At 36.2% G+C, this 13,889-nt stretch overlaps 1 protein-coding gene across 6 annotated transcripts in view; it reads right to left on the bottom strand.

Annotated features, from left to right (window-relative positions):
* DGKB (diacylglycerol kinase beta) overlaps nucleotides 1-13,889 on the bottom strand; it is a 638,091-nt gene that overhangs the window by 600,385 nt on the left and 23,817 nt on the right. The gene's annotated exons all lie outside the window — the stretch shown is intronic.

The raw sequence follows: 13,889 nt of genomic DNA on the forward strand, positions 1-13,889 counted from the left end.
GTTTGCTTTTAATTCATAAGTTTAATTTTGCCAAAAAGGCCAAGAGGCTCTTTAGAAACAGTGGAAATAATTACACTGGGGTACAGGCACTCCACGTCCTTACCACAGACCTGTCACTAATTAGCTATGTGACCTCGGATAACTCAGGAAACATACCCAACCCTCAAAATCTTCAATTGTAAACTGAGGGGGCAAAATAGGGGACAACTAAGACCCAGCTCTGTGTTCCTCTTCAGTCAGGAATGGCCCTTCCAGCCATCTCCCACTTGCACTTAAAGTTTCTTGCAGTTTTCAAATTATGCAGATATAAGCACATTAAATTTTAACTGAGGTTAAACAAAACTTTAGAAGCAAAATTTAAAGAAGTGGTAACTGTAAATGTAGGCAAATTTTCTCCTAAATTTCTGTTTTTGACTATTGTGGACAAGTGTAATAAAACTACTTTAAGAGGCAAAGATACGATCTGAGTATCTCATAAGAAAGTCTATCTAGAAATTTAAGGATTCTGGCTGAATTACTTATCTTAGACATTTAAATATATTTTTTCTACATGTGTCATTTTAATTGTGATTTAATTTACACTAGTATTAACTACTCACCTAAAAGCACTAGGCTTCCTGTGATAGGCTAGTTGTTCTCACTTTTGATATTTCAGGTCGAATACTAACAGAGACCATGTTTTCAAGGTCAAATCGAAAGAAGTGAGTGAAACATCAAGTTTAAGACTTCAAGTTCAACTGAAGCTAAAGCCAAGGAGTCTGTGAATTACACTGGAGGCATTTTATCCCCATAAACATGGAGGTTGTATTTTATCTTCCACCTATGTAAGAAATGGAGAGTTTTTCAAAGAAATATTCTAACACATTTCGAATCTTCTAATAAGTTTTCATTAATAAAGAAAGCGCAATGCACTTCTTTTTGCTAAAAATTATTTTGTTATTAGATTCTTAATACTTTTCCCAAAGTATTAACTTGAATACATGCCTGACAGACAGATCTTAAATCAAAAACATATAATAATTTAATGCCAATGATACAGCAGTATTTCAGGTAATAAAGGAGTAGGGAGTGAGAAACATCAAAAGTAGTCACTGTAATTCTTCCCTCAAGAAAAGTATTGTCTTGTTGCTTTCACCACGTATATGAAAGTGAGCAAGAGATCCTTTATTCAGCATCCCATGGCACATTTTAGGAATGTGAGGATGCTAACATGAAAACATGAAAAATATATCTCTGTAGATTTCCAATCTCAAACTTCTAGGATTGCGTTTGCTTTCCTTGTTTTCCACTTAAATCTGGTGCACAAGCGAATCACTGTTAAACATGTTAAAATCCTACGTTACTTCCTTCAGATCACTAAATTCCACTTCCTTTAGTCCTATATTTAAGTTTTTCCTAGAGACTTGACAGAATGTATCCATATTGCAAATATGAATTCTTTTGTATATTTAGAAACGGGTCTGAAACAGGAAATATGGTTCTCTAAGGGTAGACTCAGAGATTAATGGCAGAAGCATCCACATGGCTACTCTCAAGATACACAATGATATCAGAAAAAAAAAAAAAAAAAAAAAAAAAGCACTGTGGTCTGGTTTCTGGTACTCTGGTAAAACCAAGTCACTCCTGGCAATTAATGTGTATTCTGAGTGAATATAAATCATCCAGAACTTGGATTCTTATTGTTGGTCTCAGTTATATCTACGTTATAACATTCTAGGACAGAACTGGCAGTGATTTCAATATTAATGGAAGCCACAGATGTGTGCCACAAAACTTAGTTAAAATTGTGTAGTAGCCTCATACTAAAAAGTAAAAAGAAATAGGTCAGATCAATTTTAATAATTTATTTAATTCAATGTTTCCAAAATATTAACATTTCTACACATAACATATTTTTTAAAATATTAATGAATATTTATTTTCCTAAGTCTTGGAAATCCAATGTTCATTTCACATTTATGGCACATCTCAATTTAGAGTAGCCACATTTCACACAGCCAATAGCCACACATGACTAGTGGCTACCGTATTAGACAATGCACAATGCAGTTATAGAAATGTTATGGTTTCAAATGCATTAAGCAGTGCCAAGCAAAGTACCATGAGCTTGAAGATTATTAAAATGCTCTTTGATTTTAATGGTTTAACTAAAAGGTGAAGCTCTGGAGGCCCAGAAGAGACCTAGTGGAAATAAGCCAGATTTCTCAATCTCTAGTACTACAAGATTGTGTTGCTTCAAAGCCAAGTAGTAAGGGCAATGTTTAAATTGTTCTCAGTGTTTAATTATAAAGAATTATAACTAAGAGCTATAAAATAAGGGATAGTACAGACTTTTAAACACTGGCTTTTGCAGATCAGAAACCATACTTCTCATAAAATTCTTAGTATTCAAAATTTTAATATTTTATTTATTCCAAACTGGTAATAGTGGAAATGGGAAATGGATAAATCATATATATATTTTGAGAGGAAATATTTAAATTAGTTATATAATTGGTTAAAACACCCTAAAATCAGAGTTCCCTGAATTGATCATTTTCCTCCTATTACCATTATTTCTAAAATTGGGCTTTCTCTTTTTTGTTGTTGTGTCTGATAAAATATATATAACATAAAATTACCATTTTAACCATTTTTAGTGTACAGTACTTAATGTGGCATTAGGTACATTCACACTGTGGTGCAACCATCACTAGCATCTACCCCTAGAACTTCTTCATTCTTCCCCAGCTGACACACTGCACCCATTAAACATTAACTTTCCCTTCCCCCCTCCCCCAGCCCCTGGAAACCACCATTCTACTCTCTGTTCCTAGGACTTTGACTACTCCGTAAGTACAATCAGACAGTATTTGCACCTTGGAGACTGCCTTATTTCACTTAGCATAATCAATTCAAGGCTCATTCAAGTAGCAGCAGGTAACAGAACTTTCTTCTTTTTAAGGCTCATTTTCCTTCCTATGTATAAACTGCATTTAGCTTACATACACATCCTCTGATGGACATTTATTTGGGTTATTTCTACCTTTTGGCTACTGTGACCAATACTGCTATGAACATGGTGTACAACTAGCTGTTTGAGTCGTGGGCTTTCACTTTTATTATGTGCCCCGAGTCTGAGGAACACTTATCTTTCCTTTTTTTTTTTTCTTTTTCATTAAATTGGTGGCAGATTTCTCTTTCTCTTTAGAATGAAAAAACAAAATAAAATCTTTCCTCTTTGTGCCGGTGGTATATGCAGTCTTCCTTCTAGCGGAACAAATGTACTGCCCTGACCACTTTCATTTTTTCTGCCCCTTATTTCCTAGTTCTTATTCCACTATACTCTTCCAAGGTCATCATCCTGTAATATTAAATCATTTTACATGTAGAAATATTAGCATACTGAATTCTGAAAATTAAAAGTATCTGTGGAATATTCTCAGCTTCAGCTCCTGGGGTCTCCGATAAATTATCCCGGTTTCACATTTTGGTTGGAATTTATCTTGTCACGTACTCCAGTCTTCAGTCTTTCAAACCTCTTCACTCTATTTATTAGTTCTCTCAGCTCCCACATGTGAACTATTCTTGGTATTAAAAACTCATTTTTAAAGCAATACAATGTCAACAACTAAAATACCCTGTGTGCTTGGTTAGGTTAAATTTAGCCTTGTGAAATTTCACCTTAGCAATTTTGCAGCATCAACAAGGACTTCTATCTCTAGTCCTCTTTATTCCCAATCCACAACTTGCCTTGCATTCAATTGTAATTTCTTCCTTTCTAGTAAATACAGCTTTGAGGACACAAGATCCAAACTAAGGAGAAAAATAAACACAGGGATGTACCAACGATGATCTAAAAATAAGAAAACAAAGCTCATGAAATCCTGAGATTTGATGCGCATAGCAAAAGTAGCCTGTTCTCTAACTTTTTCAATGCCATATTTAGAGTATTTCAAAGACTTGTGAGAAGCATATGATAATTTTATTAATAACCAGAACTATTCCAAAGACCTTTACTGTCTGAATTGCTAACACATTCAGTGCTCCTTATTTCCAGCAATTTCCCTTAGCAAGTCTTAGTAGGAAAGGAAAAGAAATAAAGAGGAGCAGCTGTAAATAATGCAATATTTAATTTTTCCTTCAATTGCAATAGAAGAACTACTCTCATATTTAGTATACCTACAGGCACATTTCTCCCACTTGCCCCAAGCAGGACTGCTCTTGGGAACATCAAGCTATCACATGAATGAAGAGCAGTGAGATAAACATGACATGGGGGAAAAAAAATAGACATATATAGGGTGTAGCCACTTTGAGTCAGGATTTCTATTACTGTGGCTGAGAATACATGCCACGGTAAGATTTTTTTTTTCAAGTAATACATTTTTCCTTTATTAATAAAGGACTAATTAATTTTTAAGATCACAAATGGATACAAATGCTTGGGTATTGTTCTCTGTTCTATTCATTTATGAATGGAAATATGGTTGGGTTTGGAATTTTAGAGTCTCTTTCCACCCATCAGTTCACTAACATAACTTCATTTTCGTCTAAAATTAGTTTTGAAGAGGTAAATTCTAAAACTAGACTAAACTTTCTTACTTTAGAGATTACCGGCTTAAGTGCTTATAAATATTTTCTTTATTGTTCAGGGTTTAAAATATCATGACAGTACTTTAGGTGTTTTTTTTTTTCTTATTAGCTCTATTTAATTAACTATTTTGGTCAGCAGACTCATATTCTTCAGCTCAGAAAGCCTATTCTAAAATATAATTAATTGATGTTTATGATTGATTTCTTCTGTTCCCTTATGCTGGCATTTCAATTACAGTATTTTATGGTTTCTCTAATCTGCGTATTTACTATCTTTTCTCTCTCATAATTAAAAATTTATTTACTGTTCTGTATTATTGTAAATGAAACATCACACGAATGAAATATTGTGAACTACAGATTAATACAGAGGGGTATACACAGAAAATGGAGGGATTAGAAAAGCAGATAAAATTTTTGTCTTCTTTTGTTTGTTTGCTTCTTTGTTGTTTCCTTGTTTCCATCTGGATTGTGGTTGCCTGTCTGCTTAGGACTGCTGGTTGTCATTATTCACCGTGGGGCAGGCATCCAAAGCCAGTCTTCTGATGTGCAGGTATGAAATCTTCATTCAGTGCCTCCCATTGCTCATGCCTCCTACACCAGAAATGTAGCTCCCGCTCACCCTGTCTTCTAGACACTAAGCTAGTGGGCCTCTTGCCTTAAGGTCCCCTTACCACCAGGTGTCCCTCTGGGGTGTGACACCTGTAGAAGAGTTCAAGCCTGGCCAGCTTTCACTGAATCCACTTAACCTAGGGCAAACTCACTCATCCTTGCTACGACAAAAAATAACATATGTCTGCCCATCTTTTTCCAGCCACTCAAACTTCACATGATTGTTTATTCTCTTGCTTAGGTAGGTGTATGGCACATTACCAAGCCCACCGTGTAAGCCAAGATCCCAACAGAGAAATAGGTTTTGTTCTCTTCCAGTGGCCATCCTGATCTCTAGGAGTGGATGCCTTGGAAACCCAGGCCCCTGGCATTCGTGTTGGGGAGTGGAGGACTTCAAACCACAGAACTACCCACCAGGCAGGCTCAACATTCCCTCTCTCCACCTTTTGTTATTTTCTTATATCAACAATAGCATAAAAAGCGGTCATGAGATCACAGACTGTGCACAGTCATGAAAAGAAAGAAAGCTATTAGGAACATATTGTGAAAGACAATTCCCTGGACCAGACATTGGTCACCAGGGGATGGAGAAAATACAACCTCAGGTTAAACTGAAGTAGAGGCGCAGCTAGGTGGTTCAATCAGTTAAGTGTCTGACTTGGGCTCAGGTCATGATTTTCAGGGTCCTGGGATCAAGCCCCGTGTCGGGCTCCCTGCTCAGTAGGGGGTCTTCTTGTCCCTCTGCTCCTTCCTACTGCCTCCCACTCTGTCCCGCTCATGCTCTCTCTTTTCAAATAAAGACGTAAAATCTTTAAAAATAAAATAAAATAAACTGAAGGAGAAAGATCAGATTTTAAATAGAGAAGGCTTACATTGCAGGCTACTAAAATATACTTATATTGTATATCTATACAGAATAGCTACAAAGTCCCTCTGCTTGTTTATTAGGAATTACCTTTATGTTCCTTTTCATTCTCCACTAGGTTGCCATTTTGCCTCAAGTTTTTCTAGTCTCTTATCTATGTTGTTGGCTGGCAGTTATTGAAATCGTCGTTGCTTGTTGTTACTGGCCTCTAGATGTTGTCAAGCAGGAGGAACTGTGGTCACTAGTCAGAACGGCAAGTGAATAAAGACCATGGACCATGGAATCAGACACACACAAGTTCCATATCTGAGTGCGTATTATAGCTGTGCCACATCTCTAAATCAATTTTATTGGTCTAAAGACTAGCATAAGTACTGCCATCTCATAATTTTGGTGCAAAGACTAAATGAGGTAATGCAAGCAAAGGATACAGCACAATATTACATGTGTGCATAAAAATCTACTCTTATTATAGGATAACACATTCTTCATCAATACTTTTATTGGAATAGCAAAAATAAACAAAAAAATCTGGACCAGTGTACACTGATAATAACGATCACTTCCTCTAGGTACCCAACATATAATGCAGGTGTTATTCAAGAATGAACTCATGGTAAGGAGTTTGCTTTTATGTTCTATGCTGCTGATGGGATACACTTAACACTTAAAAGCCCAAAGACTATTGACCCAGTTTTCTGCCTGTAAGTTGCTCTTTCTCAGAACATGCATCAACATTTGTATTTTTAATTTCCTCACTTCAAATCCATGCTAAAGTTCAGAGCCAGATCCAGTTTGAGATTTCAGGAAATAACTAAGGGCTGAGGATATCATGAAGTTCATCTCCAAGTTACAGTAATTTGATTATAATCTCTTAAGGATCTTGAACTTCACTTCTGATGATACCAGTTTACGGCCACATCTACCATTCACACATATGTGACTAAATACCATTGGGATAGTTTAAATTATTTGTCCCAAAACAGTGCAGCTCACAGTGTGGTAAATGTTGCAAGTTTTAATTTGTTAATCATAATACATGTCTAGTTACACTATAATAAGAATTAAATTACAAAAAGCCCAGGTACAAAATTTGGCTTTCATTTGAAATGAAAATAATGAAATCGCGTTAGACATGATTATATTTTTAAAAGTCAAACAACCAACCAAATAGAAATAAAAACACAAAAGCTCCTAAGGGATTAACTATGGTAAAAATTATCAAGGGGAAGCTAAAGAGTAATAAAAAAACTGAGTAAACATTAGATTTTGATTTGAAAAGTTTAAAAAATGTTTTCTTTTTTGAGGTGTGTAATATCTATGCTTCTGCAGTAATTTACCCATTTTTAGAATTTGAATCAGAGTTAGATATTTTAATTAACATATATTTTTCCTTCTTACCAGGGAAATGCATGTTTTCATCTAAAAGAAGCACAAATAACACAATGTTTAGATTATATTGTCAAAACCAATTGTCTGCTTAGTGTCTGTTCCCATATCCCTGCCACAGATATTGACAATAATAATGCATTACAAAGTAAAGTCTATTTTAATCACTTCCCAGTGAAATATAATAATACGAATGTACACGTGCATGCAGAAGCACACAAATTATGGCATGATGCTGATAGCAAGAATCAATTCTGGTAACAATGACAACAAAAAATCAGTAGGCGGCTCATGTATCTGCCAAGTCTAATTCTGAATTTCTCTACTATGTGCTAATATAAGAGAGAGCAGCCCAGACACCAACTGGGAAAAACTCCAAATTTTCTCTTGGGTATACAAATCGTGACTTCTGCTAGGAAACTGTGATAATACCAATGTTCCAGAAGATTAGAACGTGGATTCTTAAGAAACTTAAACCACCACAGGCTCATTGAAGGGGGGCCCTTAACAACTAAGAACATTTGTCTCAAAAATATCAACGGAAAGTGGGCCATTGTCACAATCCTTCTACCAGGCTCTATTGAAAGTCATTTTAAAGGTGTTTTCCAGAAATGTAAATAAAAAGGCAAAATCAGGGGTGGTCCGATTTCTATTCTTTATTAATTCAAACACTTAACTCTGCCCCCTCTAATGCATGCAGTTCTACAATCTTGAACCATCAGGCTATGATGAGAATTCCAACCTGCATACCTAAAAGAAAAGCAATAAATAGCTGGGCAGGGTGGCCTGCTATGTTCCTCAGCAGCATGGAGAAACTTAGCCCATTAGACTCCTGCAGTTACCCCTTTCCCTTCTGCCTCCTGCCATCTTGCCACAGTGTCAGAAAACTTCTGAATAAGGTCCTAAGTAGAGGTCATGAAGGAAACATAAAATAGCTGTAACATAAGAGAACTAGAAGCAGAGGTAAAGGCTCTTTGGAAAAGAAAAAGAAAGAGTAAAGAATATAAATACCTCCAAATTATATTATCAGTCAGGATTCTAGATTTAACTTTTAGTTGTCAAGTGGAAGTTTCTACTTTGCAGGTGAGAAGAGAAGAATGATGATTAAGACAGTAATATGTTGTCATTGAAACTATATTTGGACTACTGTATGATCAAAATCTACCTATTAGGGAGGGTATTATTTGAGAGAGAAAACAACTAGACATGATGGTATTTGTAAGGGAGTGCAGAGACACAAAGACATAAGACATAAGTGCCACTACAAAAATAGGCATAATTCATAGGCAATTCAAACATGAATATAAAGTAGTCAACACTTCATTATTCATTAAAAGAACTGATCGCATCTAGTCTTTAGACTACGTGCTCTTTCCTTTATGCTACTCCTCTGTCCACTTCTCTCCCTCCTGGTTTCCCTTAGTTTATGCGCCAATCATTTCCAGATGCCAAGGATTCACTTGATTTCCATATTCAGTTTTTTTCCCCATTATCTTCCACTTTTTAAATACACACAGAGAATCTAGTGTGTATAACACAGAGGGAAAATTGGACATAGAGGCCTTGCCTTTAAGTCATATGTATTCTTTTTGGGTAAATCAATTGTTTGATTGACGATTTAACAATAATCGGTAATGTTGCCAAGGTTGCCTCCCATCCCACTGAGCAGAAGCCAGCCCTATCTTTTTTTCTTTTCAAAAGTTACAGGCAAAACAAGAACTAGCCATAATTGCTTGGATCCAAGATGGCAGCAGGAGACTGGGGGGAACTCAATCATAGTTGGTTAGACTATGTTTTTGACTGCATGACTGACTAATAGTTTGACTGCAAAAGAACCCCACACCTGATTATAGGCTGGTTATATAATACATTAGCATGCTAGATGACATACGTGCGAATGCCATAATGGTTCCAATCAAAGCCAGCCACATAAGGAGAAAAAAAGATGCGGCACCCCTAGTCTGAGAAAAAAAACTGACTCATTCAAAGAAAACTTACGTATATCTCTCCCCTTTATTACCCCAGGTCCACAAGACCCTTCTTGAGATACACCCCAGTGAAGTTGATTTGTGAATTCAGTTCCTGCTTCTGCATTGTTTGGCCACTGAGTAAAACTTGTGCTGTCCAAAGTGTAGCTTCAGTTTAGTGTTTGCCTTTGCAACAGGGAACAGAGAAAGGACTACCCAGGAGAGGCAGAGGGCTTCCCCAGGTCTCAACCCCTTTTAGGGGAAAGGGAAAAATCAAACAGCAACAGTAATCATAATTACTAGGACCACGTCACTATAGCATATATACTACAATTATTCTATAGATTCTGCATTCTACAGAAGAGGAAACTGAGGCACAGAGATGAAATAACTTGCCCATAGTTGCATAGTTTGTAGAATTCAAATTCAAACCTAGGCAGTTTAATTCTAAACCCATGTTCTTAACCAGTATACCATATGCATTAAGAGTTAAAAAAAATACATATAATAAACATACTAGGTTAATTCATAAAACTAAATGAAGAGTCAAATGAACAATATAACCAATAAATACAACAAATTCTAAAAAGATAGAGATTAGTAGAGGTCGAAATACTCTGAGAAATCTTTATAACACCCTCTCCCCTCACTCATATGTTTTGGCATATTGTAGGGAAGGAAGACTCATGAAGAAAAAAAAGGTGGAAAAAAAGAGGTAGAAGTTACCTTTTTTTTTCCATTATTTCAATAAATTGTCCGATATCAGCTCATTGTAGGAATTACGTAGTGACATTCAATCATCAATCATCTGATGATTCTCTATGCTTTAAGACATGATTGGTCATCTTCCATATAAACAACAGAGATTCTGTATCAAAAAAACTGCCTAAACCCAGTTTAAATTTACCCTTTTTTTAAACACCATCTAGAAAATCCTACTCCTTTACTATTATAATATGTAGACAATCTTGTTTTATATAACATCAAGATATAGCAGTGTTTCATTGTTTTGCAAATTGTTTATACCATACTTTATTTCAACACAGAGTTGACTATTTCTATAACCTACTTCAGTAAGTGCCAAAAAAAAAAAAATCCTTAAAAACAAAACAAAACAAAACTCCCAAAACTTGGCAGTGGTGTTTCGCAGTGCCTGATATTATAATACTTGCAAAAATTTCCTTGGGTTGGGCATTTTAAAGCATTTCCAGTTTTTAACTGCACATATAATTAGGAAATGCTGTTTATCATCTATGGTTTCCAATTAACTAAAGTATTATAGTAAATAAGCTTGTTGAAAAACTTATTATTTCAATTTAATAAAGATAAGCACAAGAAAGAAGCCAATGTTCTTAATGCACTTATAATTGATCACTGGATGGATAATTGGAGAGGGGATAATGTGAGGGGATTGTATATGAAATGCTATGGAGGATATAGTGTTCTTTCCTTGATGCTACTTTTCTATTGGATTTAAGGCAAGAAAGTCTAACAGAGTTGACCTAAAATTATCACAGAGATTTATCTCACAGCTAGAACTTTGCAAAGTCTGGAGCAAAGTATGTCTCTGTACTTAAATCAAGTTACACCTGGAGAATGGCAGGGGGGTTCACTGAATACTTTCTGACCCAAATTCCATAGTTAAAATCTCAGACCTGGCTTTTTGGACACATCTCAAGTATTTACAGTAGGTAGGCTGAGTTGTCTATCTTCTCTGTGAACAGGTTCGACCAGATTCCAGAAGGGTCTTTGTCTCTGCTTTACAGTCACTTAATTACATAAAGATTAAAAAAAAAAAAGTCTATTCATAGCTAAGTTACATTCACATGACTAGGAAGAGTGAAATCTTGAAGTCAGAAAAGTTCATTTTTTGTATCAGAGCCTCTTTGAACAGCTTACCGTGTCACTTTCTATATACACAGGGTAGGACCATTTTCCTCACTTGCTTTAAGTTTCACTGATTCATTAGATCCATATTTATTGAGTATCCATTGTGTGTTAAATGCTATGTTTACAAATTGGATATATATTTGTGAATAAGTAAACTACCGTCAGAAACCAAAGATGATAAAAACAAATAATTAAAAACAAATGAGAGGTACCTGACTGGCTCAGCGAGTAGAGTGTATGACTCTTGATCTCAGGGTTGTGAGTTCAAGCCCCATGTTGGGCATGGAGCCTACTGAAAAAAAATTAAAGATCTTAAAAAATGAATAAATGCAAATCACAGTAACTGTGGTACAGAAGATGAATAGAGTACAAAGGTAGATAGTATCAAGGAAGAGGAACTTCAAGTGACACAGAGGAGGCCTCATAGAGGGGTTGACATTTAGACTGAGAACTGAAAGATGAAAAGGAAGCAGCCTGGGACAAAATCAAAAAGAAAATTTATCCAGAAAAAAAGGACAGAATATGACAATATAGTGTGGCTGAGCAGAGTGGGCAAAAGAGACTGGTGTCAGATGGTGTCGTACACTGGATAAGAGGCTGCCCACCCAAGTCTTAGACTGAATGGTAAGGAATCTGGCTCGCTCTTGTACAAGTGGACATTACTTCAAACTTTTATGCAGGAGAATGGCATAATTGGATTTATATTTCCCAAAGATTACTCTGGCTTCTCCATGGAGGATATTTTGGAGAGGGACTTGGGGGGATGCAGGAAGACCAAGAATGAAGGTACTGTGGTAATCTGGGAGAGAAATACCGGTGACGGGGTTTAGTGTGGAAGCAACATAATTTAAAAAATGGAGTAATTATTTTAGAGGTAGACTTGCTGACAGCTTATATATTGAGAGAGAGGGAAAGATGAATATTGAGTTTCAGTATTAACTTTTCTTCCAAAGTTAGAGAATGATAATAGCACAAATTCAACATGCATAACCTAAGGGAAGAACAGAGTTGTGTTTTAATTTTGGTTTTATTTGGATGGAGCAGAAGGGAATCAAGAATTCAGTTTTAGATCTGTCAAATGTGAAATGTCAATGAGCATCCAATTGAAGATGTCAACTAGACAGTTGCATATTTAAAGCTGAAGTTGAGAGGAGAGAATTGGGTTAGAAATATACATTTGGAAGTCATTGTCACATACATGGTATTTAAAGCCTTGGAACAGATGATCCCAAAAGAAATGAAAGTTGAGCTTTAGGAGGGAACATAATCTAGGAACCAGCAAACATTTAGAAAGGAGGTTTAGAAGAATCTACACTCCAAAAATGGTCAAGGAAAGAGGAAATCACAGATCTGGAAGCAAGAGATATGAGAGTTTTACAAAGGAATGATCTGGTTATCTATGTGAATTAATTTGAAGAGTTCAGGTAAAATAAACAATGAATACTGACCATGAAAACCTTAGCTTTCCAAATCGATGAGGGCAAACGTCAAGGCAGATAAATGGAACAGTATATACAGATGTCTAGCAAAGCTCTTATAGGATGGACAATTCTAGAGTACGTCTGTAGGTTGTTAAAGATGTAGAGGAGGAAAAAACAGTTTTACCTGTATCTTTCTAGATTCTGGAATAAAAGACAGATTAACAGGAAAAAACAACCAACTTTAATAACATGTACACCTCCCCTGTATACAAAAGAGACACACAAGAAAACTGAATAACTCTCCAAAATGACCCAAGAGATGCATAACTCTTCAGATGACTTAGCTACCTAAGCTAAGGTAAAAAAACCTTACATACCATTTCCGGGTGGGGATAAATTAAAGATGTGGTGGAGGAGGCCAATGATGGGAGGCCAGGAAAAGCTGTTAAAGAAGGGTATGGTTGTTGGGGCGCCTGGGTGGCTCAGTCGGTTAAGCGTCTGCCTTCGGCTCAGGTCATGATCCCAGGGTCCTGGGATCGAGCCCCACATCGGGCTCCCTGCTCGGCGGGGAGCCTGCTTCTCCCTCTGCCTCTGCCTGCCTGCCTGCCTACTTGTGCTCTCTCTCTCTGTCAAATAAATAAAATCTTAAAAAAAAAAAAAAAGAAGGGTATGGTTGTTATGCAGATTTACAACCAGTGTCTTCTCCAAAGATAAGAGTTTCTAGAGATTCAGTCATCCGCACACTTACTAACGGAGATTTCTTTTATGAATGAAAATGTCCTTTACGAAAGGGCAACTTATACTCAGTTTTCAGAGCTTCTCCTGTGTCTTCAGTTTTTTAAAATAACTAGTTCACAATAATCCTTATGCCAAAGAGGTATATTTTGGGGGAGGGGGGCAAATTCTCCTTCCCTTCAAAGTAAAGAAGTAGGTAAGAGACTACAGAATGTGAGAAGTCCTTGAGATCAATGAACAAGCGAGCTAGTGGGCTTATGAAAACATAAACTGCCAAACAGATAAAAGCGATCCTTGCATAACTGTTCTAACAAACATGAAATCACATATTAAAGACTTGAAGTTCAGATTATAAATATCTATTTCTAGGAAAATTTTCTTTCTTCTCAGAAATTAGGGATGTCTTCAACTATAATAGTTCTTGACTCATATCTC

The sequence above is a fragment of the Eumetopias jubatus genome, unplaced genomic scaffold (genome assembly GCF_037043125.1).
Source record: "Eumetopias jubatus isolate StellerSeaLion01/CBP00866 unplaced genomic scaffold, mEumJub1_p1.0 scaffold_14, whole genome shotgun sequence".
NCBI lineage: Eukaryota > Metazoa > Chordata > Mammalia > Carnivora > Otariidae > Eumetopias > Eumetopias jubatus.